General features: G+C 37.2%; 1 pseudogene; it reads right to left on the bottom strand.

Annotated features, from left to right (window-relative positions):
• Nucleotides 1-500: 500 nt before the first annotated feature.
• On the bottom strand, nt 501-1,583 carry LOC129773380 (putative nuclease HARBI1; annotated as a pseudogene).
• Nucleotides 1,584-15,093: the final 13,510 nt, after the last annotated feature.

Below are 15,093 nucleotides of genomic sequence, written 5' to 3'. Positions count from 1 at the left end.
TTGATCCGCCCACAGGGACAGTTTTTGGTCCCCCGATGACATCCTCTCCGCAGCACACTCCAGATATAATGGAAATTGAAATCGACAATATTGAGAACACACCACAGCCTGGCACAAGCAAACAATGTAGCACACCTAGGAGTATTTCCAAGAAAATGAAGGCAATCGATACATCCGAGTTGCTATCTCAACAAACGGAATATCTGAGACAGTTGACTGCCAAATCTGAGCAATGTGTGAAATATGCGAGGAGGCAGTTCTATTTAGAGGAAGAGAAGTTGCGTTTTAAAAAAGAATACCTCCTTCGGGAAGAGAAGAGGAAGGAGCGGGAATTGGAAAAAAAGAAAGCTAGATTTGTTGAAGGCGTCTAATAAAAAAGAATTCAACTCGGAATAAACAATAAATAAATTTATAATATAATATTTACGATTTTTTCTTATTATACAATTGATAACATAATTTCTTCTCTTATTCTATTAACATCAGTGTTATCGTCTACGTTAAAAAAAATGTGATTCTTCATTTTCTAATCCATCTATATCATAAATTTCTTCCATATCATAAGCTACTTTGTATTTTATGCGTAAATTGTGCAGAGCACAACACACGTTGATAATTTTTGTTGCTTCGTCTGGTGTATAGTGCAATTGTCTTGCACCTGATATGCTACGGAAAACTTTTTTGAGTATTCCTATCGACCTTTCCACTCTAATTCTGGTCTTTGATAATAACTCGTTGAATTTTGTCTTATTTGGCGACGTAGAATTGAAGGTGGTCCGGAACGGAGTGATCAAATATGGCTTCAAAGTATAGCGGGCATCACCTGTGATATTAAAAATAGAAATATTAATGAAATTCAAGAATGCTTGGAACAAAATATCGTACCTAAAAGCCAAGTATTTTTTCCCCTTGTTGGTAATTTGTCCAATGCACTTGCATTCCATATGAAACTATCGTGGCTAGATCCTGGATAGTTTGCATCAACGTACCTTATTATTAGTTGATGGTCGCAAACCTGAAAAATAGAAATATTTATTTTTGCTGTTTTGCTTATAATTACTATACTTACTATCAATACATTAAGGCTGTGATACCTCTTTCTATTATAATACAGGTGCTGAATACTAGAATTTGGAGGAAAAATTCTGATATGCATTTCATCCACGCAACCTATGACACCTGGAAATCCGGACTTCTGGAAAAATCATAATTTTATCGCGTTTTTCTCTGCTTCGTTTGCAGGAAACTTAATTGCCATCGGACACACATTATTCAGGAGAATATCAATCACTTGAGTTAAGGCCTTCAACATGGTGGATTGTGCAATGCCAACGAATAGATCGTTTCCAGCACCTTTCTGATAACTTCCTTCAGCCAGGAATCTAATTGTCGCAGCAAGCTTAATGACCGAAAGAACAGATGTTAATCTTATAGTCGACTTATGATTACCCTCAACAACGTTCAGAAGGTGACGAAACAGATCCTTGGATACTCGAAAATATTTAAAAATTCTGCAATGGAAATATTTTGTATCATAAACTCAATTTTTGATAATAGCATTTAACTTACATAGGATTAGGCATTTTCAAAGGATTCGAACGATCTCTAATCATTCACGGTTCCAAACGGGCAATTGCTACTCCAGTTTCAAAGATGTAGTCATCATCTATCCGGAAGGCGAAACTGCTCATTGTCTATGGGAAAAAATTAGCTTTTGAAAATTGTTTAAATGCGATAATAAATATATCTTACCTTGATGGCTTTTATGTGAGGAGACTTCAAAATTAATATTCACTGCAATGCTATAAAGAATAGTCCACCTTCCACCAAACTTTTAGCGTAATTTTTACGGAATCAGCACCGGACACTAGTCAAAACACGAATGCGGAATCAAAACACGGATACAAAATCAAAACAATTGAAATAATATACAATCATATTAATGCAAAGGGACTATGCAAAAACAAATTTGAAAATATATTTTTTTTTATCTTTTTATCCCAGTGATTTTATTTTCATCAATTATAATAAGAGGAAAAAATTTATAAAGATGAAGAAAACTGCATAGAGCCTTTGCAAAAAACACAAGCTTTGACATATATTTCAATGAACACTGCACCATTTGTCATTCATTAGGTATTTTACTCCTAAATGAACCTCTCACGTCAAAGCCATCGCCTTCGGCGATACGGTGACCTGGGTCATGTGACTTTGAGGAGTTCATTGCTGTCACATTCCATTCGCGCAGGAGAATCAGGCCCATTGTCTAGTTGATCTACCGGGATCGTTTATTCTAAGCTTGCCCAAAAGTTCTACAAAGTCAAGATTTTTGCTAAGGAGATCGAAAATCTGCAGTCTCTGAAGAAATTCACGTCGTTTCGCAGAGTCGGTAAAGCTTGTTTTCCAACTCTTCACAATTTGCTATGGAAAAAATACGAATTCGCGTTGCTTTGACAGTTATCTCTGCCCATATCAGACAGTTTGAACAAGACAGCCTAGATCGGTGCCATAAGATATCAAAATTGTGGCTCAGCTTCTCATCGATGGAATAATGTAAGTAATATTTAAGTTGGTAGGGCATTGCTACAGGATGATGAATGATTTTCCTAATTTTTATTTATACTTTACTATATATTTTGAAATTGAATTGTACACATTTCGAGATATACTACAACTCACACAACTCACAGTATAGAGCAGTGGGTTTCAACCTTTTTTGCTCCTTTCCTCCCTTCAAGGAAATTAACCCATTTCTTCCCCCTATCAGTATTTTGTAAGAAAGTAAAATAATGAAATAATTTACGGTTTACAAGTTATGTTTGCAACAAATTTTATTTTATACTTGTATCTGATTAAAAAAATGCATATAAAGTCTGTCAAGTCAGTATGGCACCTGCGCCTGAACGATTTCGGCAAAAATCCTTGAGAACGTTGTCCAAAAGCACATCTCATGTCATGTCATTCTTTTTTGACATTTTATCTTTCGAATGATGTGATTATTATACCACTCCATTCAGCCGGTAAAGAGGTATTAACGTTCAAAACCTAGCACTCCAGCGTCACTCTCTCCTTTTTCGAAACTTTGAGCTCACACTTCGGTACAGAAATGTAAGACGTAGTTCTACGTCTGGTAAACAAGCTGGTAAATTATGGAGAGTAAAAAAAGTGCACTGGTGTACATTGGCGATTTCAGCCCTTCTAGTTATCCGTAACCAGATTCACAACTAGCAAAGATGTCACCATGGTATGAATCTAAAGCGGACCTTACACGGTCAATTTTATTGACAACTAGCTGACCCGACAAACTTCGTCCCGCACAAAATTTGTTTTTTGTTATCAATACCTTCAAACATTCACGTTTTTTTATTATGAGCAAGTTCAAGAGTCCAATCTCAGAACTGTTCATTGATTGATCTTCTATTCGACCCCGTTGAATTTACCTTTTACTATAAAATTCCTAGTATTTCTAACAAAACTCATCATTATAATATCAGATTATTTTCAGACATAATTCTCGTCCAAAATTTTTCAACCACATGCAAATTACATGTTTCTCCGTTACACGGAATAAATGTTTTATACAGAAAATGTGATAAAATAAAGACAGCCCTAAATTGGAAAATTCCTTCATCGAGTTCTGCTCTTATCAACACATCCGGCGGTCCTTTTTTTGGTATAGATAGAAGAAGATATAGGAGTGCGTTTTATCACATTAAAATCCATTTCCAGTTTCGAACAAAGATCAATTTCGCTAGCGCAAACACCAAATGGACTAACAGCACTTGTCACTATGTAATTGTAGAACATATGGGAATTTAATTTTCCGAATTTTCACTTTGTCCTTCAGAGTTGTCCGAAAATTTTCATGTTTGGTTGTAATATTTTTGGTTGGAATATGTGTAAGATTTTTTTGGGACCCCCTCTCCATTCCAGAGGAGGAAGAGGTGTCATACCATTATAGAAACATTTCCCATACCCAAAACCCCTCACATCCCAAATTATGCTTGATTAATATTCGAGTTATGCAGAAGTTTGTGTTCCGTTTGTATGGCAGCCCCCCTTAGAGAGGGGGGAGGAGTGGATTCACCATAGAAACGTTTCGTGCCCCTTCATATGCCAAATTTGGCTCCGTTTGCATGAATTATTCTCGAGTAATGCAGAAATTTGTGTTTCATTTGTATGGTAGTATGGCAGGAGTGGAGTGCTCCAAGCTGGAGGTTTCTTTCGAGGAGTATTCGTTACGAGCCAGTTGCAGACAACTTCGCAAAACCGCGCCGCCATGTCATTCACGTCCTGACCAAGGACACTCCAATTGTAGCTACCCAGAAACTCATTGAATGCAGCGAAATCAATTTTAGAATAATTCAGCGATTGTTCAGCTTCGTTTCGATCCTCAGCAGCCGACATTGCTCCACCTGTAGTCAGTAACGATAGTACTAACGGAGGATGGTGGAGATCCACCGCTAACAGTGGTGCTACGCATTCGCTGATGGCTATATTAACGTCGGGTGCGCAGAAAACTAGAACCAATGTGCGGCCACGAAAATTCTGAATGAAGTTGCACTGCTGAAGAATCGGGATTTTCTGATTCTCGGGCATCAATATCGTGACATTTCATATGGATGCATGATGTTGACGTTTTACCTCACGGACTTCCAGACTGAGTTGCCAGATTTGCAAGCGGACATTTAACTTTTGTTAGCCTTTTTTGCGATTGAAATTAAAATTTATAAACTTCTGAAATTGTAGGAATCATAAATGGAAGCATTACAGGTCTGTCCAATTAGAAAAATGTCGCATTGAATGTAAATTACTGTACTTTAAATAGCAAAATACGGTACTTTTCACGATACAAATCAAAACCTCAAAGTAAACTGACAATGTGTTGGTAAGAGAGTGAATGAAAATTAACAACGTCTTAGGAATTTTTCAACGTTGAACTCGGTCATTCTTTGCGCTAGCGAGCGGGGCAGCCACTTTAGTCTAAGTTGTGTGTTTCTTCACACTCCGCTATAAAATTTGGAGAATGAGAACTCTGGGAAAATCACAGGTGAAAAAACATCACGTGTTAATTCAAGTTACAGTAGAATCCCAATAATCCGCGGAACAGTCGGGTAAACTCACCGCGAATAAAGAAAATCGCGGATGACCCATTAAAGAACCAAAAAGAAATGGATACATGAAAAAAGATGTTTCAACATAAAAACTATGTTTTATCAATACAGAAATCATTAAAGTATCCATCTATAAGGTCGTGTATACCAGCGGCTGAACAATGTAAAAGCCATGACCACAACAAAAGATCATGGGCCTACCACTCACTAACAAATTCCGGAAAGGCCTATTGATTTACTATGGAACTCGCAATCGCGAATAATCCGCACAGCGGATCCCCCGCTCGCGGATAATCGGGGTTCTACTGTCATAGTCTCATATATGGAATAAAAACATTTGCTTGCAGATAATATAACTTGCATATATTTTCGCAAACTAAAATGATCTGGCATCTCTGAAACTGAAAGGAACAGTCTGTATTTGTGAAGCGAGTATTATGATGTGTTTTGAGAAGGAAAAACGAGTTTCAAAGTGTAAATTATGAATGAGAATTAACTTTTGCGATTCAAATTAGTATTCTATGTGAATGCAAATCACCTTTTTTCTGCAAGTGGTGAGAAAATCCCATACAAAAATTGTGTCTGAAATTGACGTTATATTATTTAGTAGGAATATCTGAAAATTCAGAGGAAATAGGTTAAGTTAAGGTTAGGAATGCGCGCTTCAACTAAATGAATAATACCAAGTAGATATTTTCATTCAAATTTTACCTGTTGAAAATTGCCTTTTAGCCTTCTAATCTGATGGATAATAGTTTGGATCCCAAACTCGAATGTCGCCACTAGCCATCGTGGATATTTTCGTTGTCTCGGGTTGAGGGCGATTTTGACCGTGTAAGGTGGCAAAATATTGACTGAGGTTAGATCGGATGTCGAAAACCTAGCTGTCACGATATTGAAGACACTTATTGTCAATTATGTTGATCGTGTAAGGTGCCCATAAGACAAGCAAAAAAAACGTCTTTAGACAAAATGGCGACTGCTTCAAAATTAAGTTGCTTTTTAGCAGGCTTTTTTATGACGATTTCAGTAATTTTTCAAATAGTGAAATAAAAAAAATAGTTTCATGCGATTGAGAGATGTGTGAAAATGTATGCACATCAAATTTGAAATAATTTGATCGTACCGTTGGATTAAATACTGCGTTTCTGAACTATAACTCGATAAATGAAGATTCAAAAAATTCTTCCAAGGGCAATAATTGTCTAAACTTCAGAAATATTAGGAAAACAAAAAATTGTTTTTTTTTGAATTTCTAGACTAGAATACCTAAACAAAGTATTTTATTGGTGAGTTATTACCAAATTGGCTGGAAGATGGAAAGAATGTGCAGCTTTCAATGGCAATTACATCAAATAAAATCTTTTAATCTGTTTAAGAAGAAAAACCGTATTTTTGAACTGAAAAACAAAATTCGGTTTAATTTGCGAACACCTGGTATTGTTTTATTGAAATTCATTCAAGATGAGAATTGGGAACTATCAGGCACGGAAAAAAGAATTTCATGTTCCATATTCCATATGACTAATTGTCATAACAAATCTAATTCACTTTGAAATTACAACTGTTCCAATACGAGACTTACCACTCTAGTCAACATAACTGGTTTGAGAACTTGTTTTTTAATTCTTACTTCTAATTACCTTTTTTTTAAACGATACTCGTAGTGATAACTGAATGAATAATATTAGGTCGTTTTTTTGAATTTTAAATTAAATTGTCGGTATATCCAGTGTTAGTCCAACAAAATCTATCCATATCATTATAATCAAAATAGATGATATTTTTATTCAATTTTCTTCGAACGTTTTCGAAAGCAGCTGTTTATATCTTTAGGAGAAACTGAATCTAAAATCATTCAGGCGAAAGCAATGTTTAATTGTTGGTTCTACTTCAACAAATGCGAAACATGTTTTACGTCAGAACGAGTGATTCAATATACAGTTATACAGTTTTCTTTTTGTTCCGATAGTGTGAACCGTGTCAGAACGCTACAATATTGTATTTTCCCACGCTCTTGAATTCATATAGTGTCGGTTCATAATTCACAGTTTGAGTAACCTGTTAGTAATCAATCTGTCCAGCATCCAAACATTTATGCGCCATATATTTTTACGACAAATAAACAGACAATTCTCACTTTTGTCGAGTTGAACTATGAGATCAATTTGCTCAATCGAACAGCAATATCGTTATTGACTATCTAAAACATTATGGTTGCCATATACTCCCATCGATCGCGTGCGCTTTTATGTTTATTTCTATTTAATATCACCATAAAGAACCTTAAAATAACATAAACACATCATACGTTTCAACAGTGGCTATTAGCTGACTCCAAAGCACTCCGAAAACCCTCCTCGCACCGTTTATTGCAACGCCGCTTCAAACAGTTTGTTCCCGGATGCCTTCTTTTTCTTGTGTGTTTTTTTTGGGCATTTCGTTCAACTACATTTCCGCCCGCCGATCCTCTTCCAATATTTTTGGCTATAAAGGTGAATATTACACCTGAATGGTGCATTTCCTATATAAACGAATCACTACAGACTCCGTAAGGGTTAACTGCTTCTATAAGAAACAATTGAGTCAATATATTTGTAAATAAATGATCGTATAGTAATTAACCGAGGGTGCTAACTTATTGCTGTGATACTCATATCCATGTACGTTGTTTATACTACAAAGTTAGGGTCGTTTATGAACCCAAACAATCTAACAACGATATTCGCCACATGAATTGATCTTCTGCTAATTCACGTATTTAGACCGAAACAAAACAAAGTGGAATACTTCCTGCCAACCCACCTTAGAGCCCAATGAATATACTATATGCTAAACGCTTTATGTCTTTATGCTTGCCTTGTTCGGTCGGTGGATATATGACACCTTCCAGCCCAAGTACCTATTAGTGCAATTTGGGGGCAATATACGCGCGCTTCAGTTGACAATATTTATTGGAATGATACGCTATTGCGTACTATAAATCATTCCGTTGTGCAACGGTAGCGCATTGGTTGTTGTCATCAAAATGACCCGCTGTAAAATGTCTCAAATTATTATAGTAGGGCCGGCTGACAGTTAGTGTGAACGATTGACACGTTGGAACGTGGCGAATTGTGGAATGTTATTTGCTGTGAACAGTGTAATAGTGGCTTTACTCTTCAGTTATTATTGATGTTTCTATAAGACGCGATTCGAACTATGAACCTTGGATGTTATTAACGATTATTTCAAACACACTACAAATTTTTCAATTTTGATATTATTTTTTAACTGTTCAATTAAGGATCAGTTTTGTAACTGGATTGATTGATTAGGTGAATTATACTCGAGTAATAAGGAAGGAAGTGCGCTGTTACTATAATGTTATGGAATTATATAGGTCCATTCTGGTATCATTTTGGTAATGTGGCGGGAAAAAAATGGAAGAAAATATTTTGATTTTTATATAGTAGAAAAACTCTAAGCTATAGACTAAACAGCATACCAGTATGAATTTGTCAGGTTTCGATGAATCTGGATAAAACAGTTATAGTTCTAGTGAAACTACGCGTAGAAATGTGACCCCACTGCTCACAATATTGTCTTTTAGTTCATCGATCTCTAGGCTCCCCCTACTGGGACAGATAACAAACGCTTCATCTATGATACAACCTGTTAGAGATGCCTTTCAATATTTCAGTTTTTTTGGATTGGGAGGATTAAAAACTTTCGAGAAAATAAAGACATAAAAAATGTGAACCGCGCTGCTTTTTTCTTCTATCTCACAAAATTTATGACACCTCTTTTCGAAACCATTTGCCTCATCTCGCATCGCATCGAGAGGCGCTGGTAATCAATTGGAGGCCTTCTGCGGCCTGACTTTTGGCTCTGAGAAAAGCTGCTTCGCTGGCTCATTGGATCCCAGCGCGAAGCAGCTTCGAAAGATGGAAGAGGCCGATAAAATCCACGGATGGATAATAATTTACAGCTCGCTTCCAAACGGTTCTCTTTTCGACCGACATCTTTTTTCTGCTGCTGTTGCTTTCTCGTTTCCGCTCACTCGTGGCCCCGGGAGCCGCCTTATGGGTGCTTTTTATGGAATTTTATTATTTCAATCTACAATTCCGAAAGAGCTGCGGATAAATCGAGAAGTGGGAAAAAGTGAAAAACGAACAATAATTGAAACGCTGGTCGCTGGGATGGTTCAGTTTTTCGACGGTGACGCCGTCCAACAAGGCCTCAATTAACGAGCCGAAGAAGTTGAATTTTTTTCAGCTTTTAATAATAATTTACGACCCACGGAGGTTAAAAAGATATATTGAGAGTGGAAATAAGACGAAAAGTAAGGCTGCTGATAATGACGATGGGAACGTTGGATCATTGGAGGGGATTTTCATGCTGCAGCTGAATAGGTTTTTTTTTATTTCTGCATTTGACGGCAGCCATGTTCATGGCGAAGCAAGGTCGCCATCTTGAAACGTGAATCCGCTCACAACTCGTCAAGACGAAATCAAATTCAGACAAAAGAAACCCGGGAACGGTTTGTCAAATAAGAGTACTGATTTCACATCCTTTCGAGTGTCGTTATCTGTGTTTTTTAGCTGGAACCTTAGCCGAGTGTTTACCTTTGCGCAGAAAGTAATGCCTTTACTGCCGGAGGAATCGTGATGTTTGCTTTCAGATTAAGGTATCGTGTTTGCATCCAACACATTCTGTCGCAAGTGTAATCGTGTAATAAATTATCCGCAGGACCGAAAACCGTCGATGTTTGGAGTGGGAGTAACACACACCCTGGATAACTGGTTCGCGGTGACTCACGACAATCGACAGATTCTTGATTATTTGATTTTTATCTTTTCAATCTAGTTTGAATATTGGTGAACTTGTATTAGGACAAGATTTGTCATTTGAAACAGAAAATCACTTGGCATTCATATCTCAGTTTTTTTTTCAATCTAGTTGTTGGTCAAAACTCTAATCGGACTTCTATGGACATAATTACGATATTTCATTTTTATTAATGCAAAACCATATCTTCCATAAGAGTTCTGATTGAATGTTTTGATAAATTTGTGTGTGCAATTTAATTCGGTTCGTTTTTTTGCATGAAAACACAAATTTATTTCAATTATGATATGCATTAATACATTACCTCGGACCTCGGTCTGGAAAATCGAGAAAATCGGATTTTTGTTTTTTGTTTGCATTTTTGGGAAATTTATGCCCTCAGAAATGTTGTCCTGATAGGATTTTTCGATATCTGATTTCGTTGGGAAGTTACAGCCAAAAGTATGATGTCACCTCAAGGGACATAGTATTGCTGTACGAATTTTTGAATGCGTTTTTTCTCGAAACCATGTTTCTTCAATTGGTGGTATCGATATCTCAGGATCTACTCGACCGATTTGGCTGAACATTTTCATCAGCATGTAAAAATGGATTATCTAAAGCGTTACATAGTCATTTTTTGATATCTCATTTTTTCGATTTTTTCTGAGCTTCTAAACACCGATTTTTCATGAAAAAAAACTAATTATGAAAAAATTTTTGAATTCGAAAAATTGCCATTTTGGCAATTTTTCGAATTTTCAAAAAACTTTTATGTAGCGCTTTAGGTATTGTCTTAAAGTTTCAAAATATTCATTGGAATTTGTTCTACGACACTCCGTTGCTACAAAACCAATACCACCAGCGATTTACAGATAACATCTACGCAAACAGTTGTCAACAGCGTAATAATCATTATTCGTGCACTCAAAAAATGGGAAATACATCTTCAAATATACCTTCACTTTCTTCCTAACATCCGAAAACAAATCACAAAAATTCATTATTTTTCGATCTTCCAGACAGGCTTCTCCCCTGCATCGATCAAACAAATGGTAGAAGGGAAGGACAAGGTCTGGGCTGTCACCAAAATTTCTCATCCGTTATTTTTCGAATTTTTTTATCAACTCGACCAGTAACATGAGGTCGAGCGTTGGCATTATGGAATATTATTGACTCCTGCTTGGTTGCATAAACTATACGTTTTTCGGCAATAGCTCGCTTTAAACGGATCAATTGTTGTCTGCAGAATCCTCCATTGATAGTTCGATCAGGTTATAGCAACTCATAGTGAATCACATCCTTCGGCTTCGGTGTTGATGTTTCTGGTTGGCCGGGCTTTACATACAATCTATTGCGTTTTGAATTGTCGCTGTGAATCCATTTTTCGTCCCCGGTAATGATTCGACGCAGACTTCTTTTTGTGCCGTTCAAGCAATATTTTGGATATGCAAAATCGCCGTTCGACATCTCTCGCTGTCAATTCTATGGAACATAATTTAATTGCTTTCGGATGTATCTTGTGACGTTGAATCGCGTATAAAGAACTTGTCGAGTTATTTCCAATGATTCTGCAAGTTCTGTTTGCGTTTGACACGAATCTTGATCGAGTAAAGTCTACTCTTCGTCTTCAATTTTTTTCGGTTGACCCGGATGCTTTTTGTCTTTAACCCTAGAATCACAATATTTGAATCATCCATACCATTCCCTATAAAACTTATCCGATTGTGTTGACCAGAGATGCCAACCTTCCTGATTTTTCAGGATTTTCCAGACTTTTCAGCTCTTATCCTGATATTTTCCTGATTTTTGGGCTTTTTACTTTATCACAATATAAAATATCCGTAATCAATATACACCCATACCTCGCTTTACGGTCTAGATATGTTCTACGAAATTTGGCCGCAAAGCGAAAAGCCGTATAAGGAATCATTTATTCTAATACAAGCGCTTCGCAAGTATTGTAACACCCGTAATTCTATTGCCAAATATTTGCTGTCAGTAGCCAGCAAGGAATACCGAACGTACAATCGTTTCCTTTACAAAAGGTATACACGGCGCATTCAGGACAATCTACGGCGTAATCCAAGACAGTTCTGGTCGTTTGTGAAAACAAAACGGAAGGAGGATGGGCTACCATTGGAAATTCACCTGGGCAACAGAATTGCCAGCAGCTCATTTGAAAAATGCAAGCTCCTGGCTGAGCACTTCAGAAGTGTTTTTAACGATCGCTCCGCTTCATCGATCCAGATTGGAGATGCGATAAGAGATACTCCCAGAGACATTTTTGATTTTGATATCGCTACGATTTCATCAGCCTGTGTTGAATCTGCTATAAAAAAAACTGAAATTCTCCCACACTGCTGGTCCCGACGGAATTCCTTCCTGCGTACTGAAGAATTGCTCTTCTCAATTTATAATACCGCTGTCGAAACTGTTCAATATCTCGATACAGCAGGGTGTGTTTCCAATACGTTGGAAATATTCATTTATGTTCCCGGTTTACAAGAAAGGAGACAAGCAGAACGTCGTAAACTATCGAGGAATCACATCGCTTAACGCCTGTTCTAAGATATTCGAAATCATAATCAACGACGCATTATTTTCTTGCTGCAAAAATTATATTTCTGCTGATCAACACGGTTTCTACCCTAAGAGGTCCGTCTCAACGAATCTTGTTCCTTTCGTTTCGCTTTGCCTCAGGAATATGGAAGTTGGATCGCAGGTGGATGTTGTGTACATCGACCTCAAGGCTGCTTTTGATAGGGTTGATCATAACATGCTGCTTGCCAAACTTGAGAAGCTTGGAGTATCTCCAAGGCTCACTCGTTGGTTCAGGTCGTATCTTACGAACCGAAAACTGTGTGTGAAAATTGGTACGGATCTCTCGGAAAAGTTCACCAATAGCTCAGGAGTACCTCAAGGCAGCAACCTCGGACCGATGCTGTTTTCTATAGTTTTGAACGAGATTGGGTTGATCCTCCCAATAGGTAGTCGATTGTTCTATGCGGATGACGTCAAAATTTTTATGACAGTTCGGGAAACGGCTGACTGCTTGCGACTGCAGCACCTGCTAAACACTTTCGATGAGTGGTGCTTAAGAAACTTCCTTTCACTAAATGTTCAAAAATGCAACGTCATTACATTTCATCGAAAACTCAAGCCAATAACGTTTACATACATGATCGATCATCATCCTTTGCTACGTGTAGAAAAAATACGTGATCTCGGAATTACGCTTGACTCAGCTTTAAAATTCAAGCCGCACTACTCGGACATAATATCCAAGGCCAATAAGCTTCTCGGATTCATCTTCAAAATTTCGGATCAATTTCGCGATCCCACTTGCCTGAAAGCATTATTCTGTACGCTTGTTCGATCGGTTCTGGAATTCGGCGTGGTGGTTTGGTGCCCCTATCAAACATTGTGGGTGGAAAGAATCGAATCAATTCAAAGAAAATTCGTCCGTTATGCTCTACGTACTCTTCCATGGAATGATCCAATTAATCTCCCACCCTACGAGGCTCGCTGCCAATTACTGGGACTTGATACACTCCAGAATAGAAGGAAGGTAAGCCAGGCATTGTTTGCAGCCAAAGTGTTTTTGGGAGAAATTGATAGTCCTGGTATTCTTGCGGAGATATACATCTATGCACCTGAGAGAGTCCTTCGCACAAGAAGCCTCCTTCATCTTGGACCACGTTTGGCGAACTACAGCTTACACGACCCTATTCGCTTTATGTCAGCACGATTCAATGTGTTTTATGAATTCTTCGACTTCAACCAATCTGCCGAAGCTTTCCGTTGCCGGATTCAACATGGACCACTGAATCAAGAATGAATACTGGACGAAGACGCTTCCAACGATGAGTTGTGCTAAATGTTTATGTTTATATTTTGACCATGATATGTTTTTATGTGCTCCTTTCAATGTATGATGTAAAGATGTGGGATTTTTACGCCATTTTGGCTTTTCCCCGCCAATTTTTCAATATGACGATATATAGTCAGATGAAATAAATAAAAAAAAAAAAACAAACAAATTCATACAAATTCAATCAGATCAGTTCCAAATTTGTTGAATATGTAACATGGTTTATCATTCAAAATGCATTTTATCTTTTTATTTTTGTTTCATTCGAATCAAAAATTAAATTAACTAAAATTTATTTCATTTGAATCAAAAATACATGCAAAACATACAACATACATACATAAAAACCGATAATAATCTATAAACGAAAATGGAACAACTTCATGTTACATGGAATATATGTATGTATACATACATATTTTTATGTTGCTTGAGTTATTGTCTCGCAAATATTTTTTTCACTTCTGTACAAAAGTGATTTTGAATCAATCCTCAAATTGGTTTGCCGTTATAACGAAACATTTTAGGCCGTGAATCGAAAACGTGCCTAAATTGAAGAGAGCCGTTATAGCAAAATGCCGTATAACGAGCGGCCGTATAGCGAGGTATGGGTGTACCGGGATTCCTGTCAAAGTTTTCCTGGTTGAAATGTTCACGTTTTCCTCACTTCAGAAATTTACGTCAATCAATTAACAGAAACGGTTGCGAATCTGATTATGATGAATATTGGTGATTCAAAACGACCTTTTAGCTGAGTAACAAAAATAAAAATACAGTCAACCCTCATATAACGCGGTACTCTGAGAACGCGGTTTCCATATAACGCGGTGATGAAATTGCGACAGCCCTCCTATACTCTTATAGCGTGATTTCAGTTCAACCACGTCTTATCAGTTCTTTTCGTGCAACCAATGTATGATTTTAACTGAATATGTTTATATTAGGCTGTCAAAAAAGTCCTGCGGTATTTCCGCGAGGTGTCGTTGTAAGCGCGTAGTTCTAGTTGTATTCATTGTATCGAGTCATACTATAGCTTGTTGGAAAGGTATTTTTGCGCGCTATAATATAGTTCTTGACAGTGTTTTGTTTGGTTAAGTCGTTCGTGAGTTATAGTGTCGCAAATATGGAGCAAAATAAAGAGAAAATCCGACATATTTTACAGTACTACTATGACAAAGGCAAAATGCATCTCAAGCTGCCAATAAAATTTGTGCAGTTTATGGACCCGATACAGTTTCCATTTCACCGCACAACGATGGTTTCAACGTTTTCGTTCTGGTGTAGAGGTCGTCGAAG

The sequence above is a fragment of the Toxorhynchites rutilus genome, chromosome 3, assembly GCF_029784135.1.
Source record: "Toxorhynchites rutilus septentrionalis strain SRP chromosome 3, ASM2978413v1, whole genome shotgun sequence".
Lineage (NCBI taxonomy): Eukaryota > Metazoa > Arthropoda > Insecta > Diptera > Culicidae > Toxorhynchites > Toxorhynchites rutilus.
This window is presented reverse-complemented; position numbering and strand designations above follow the sequence as displayed.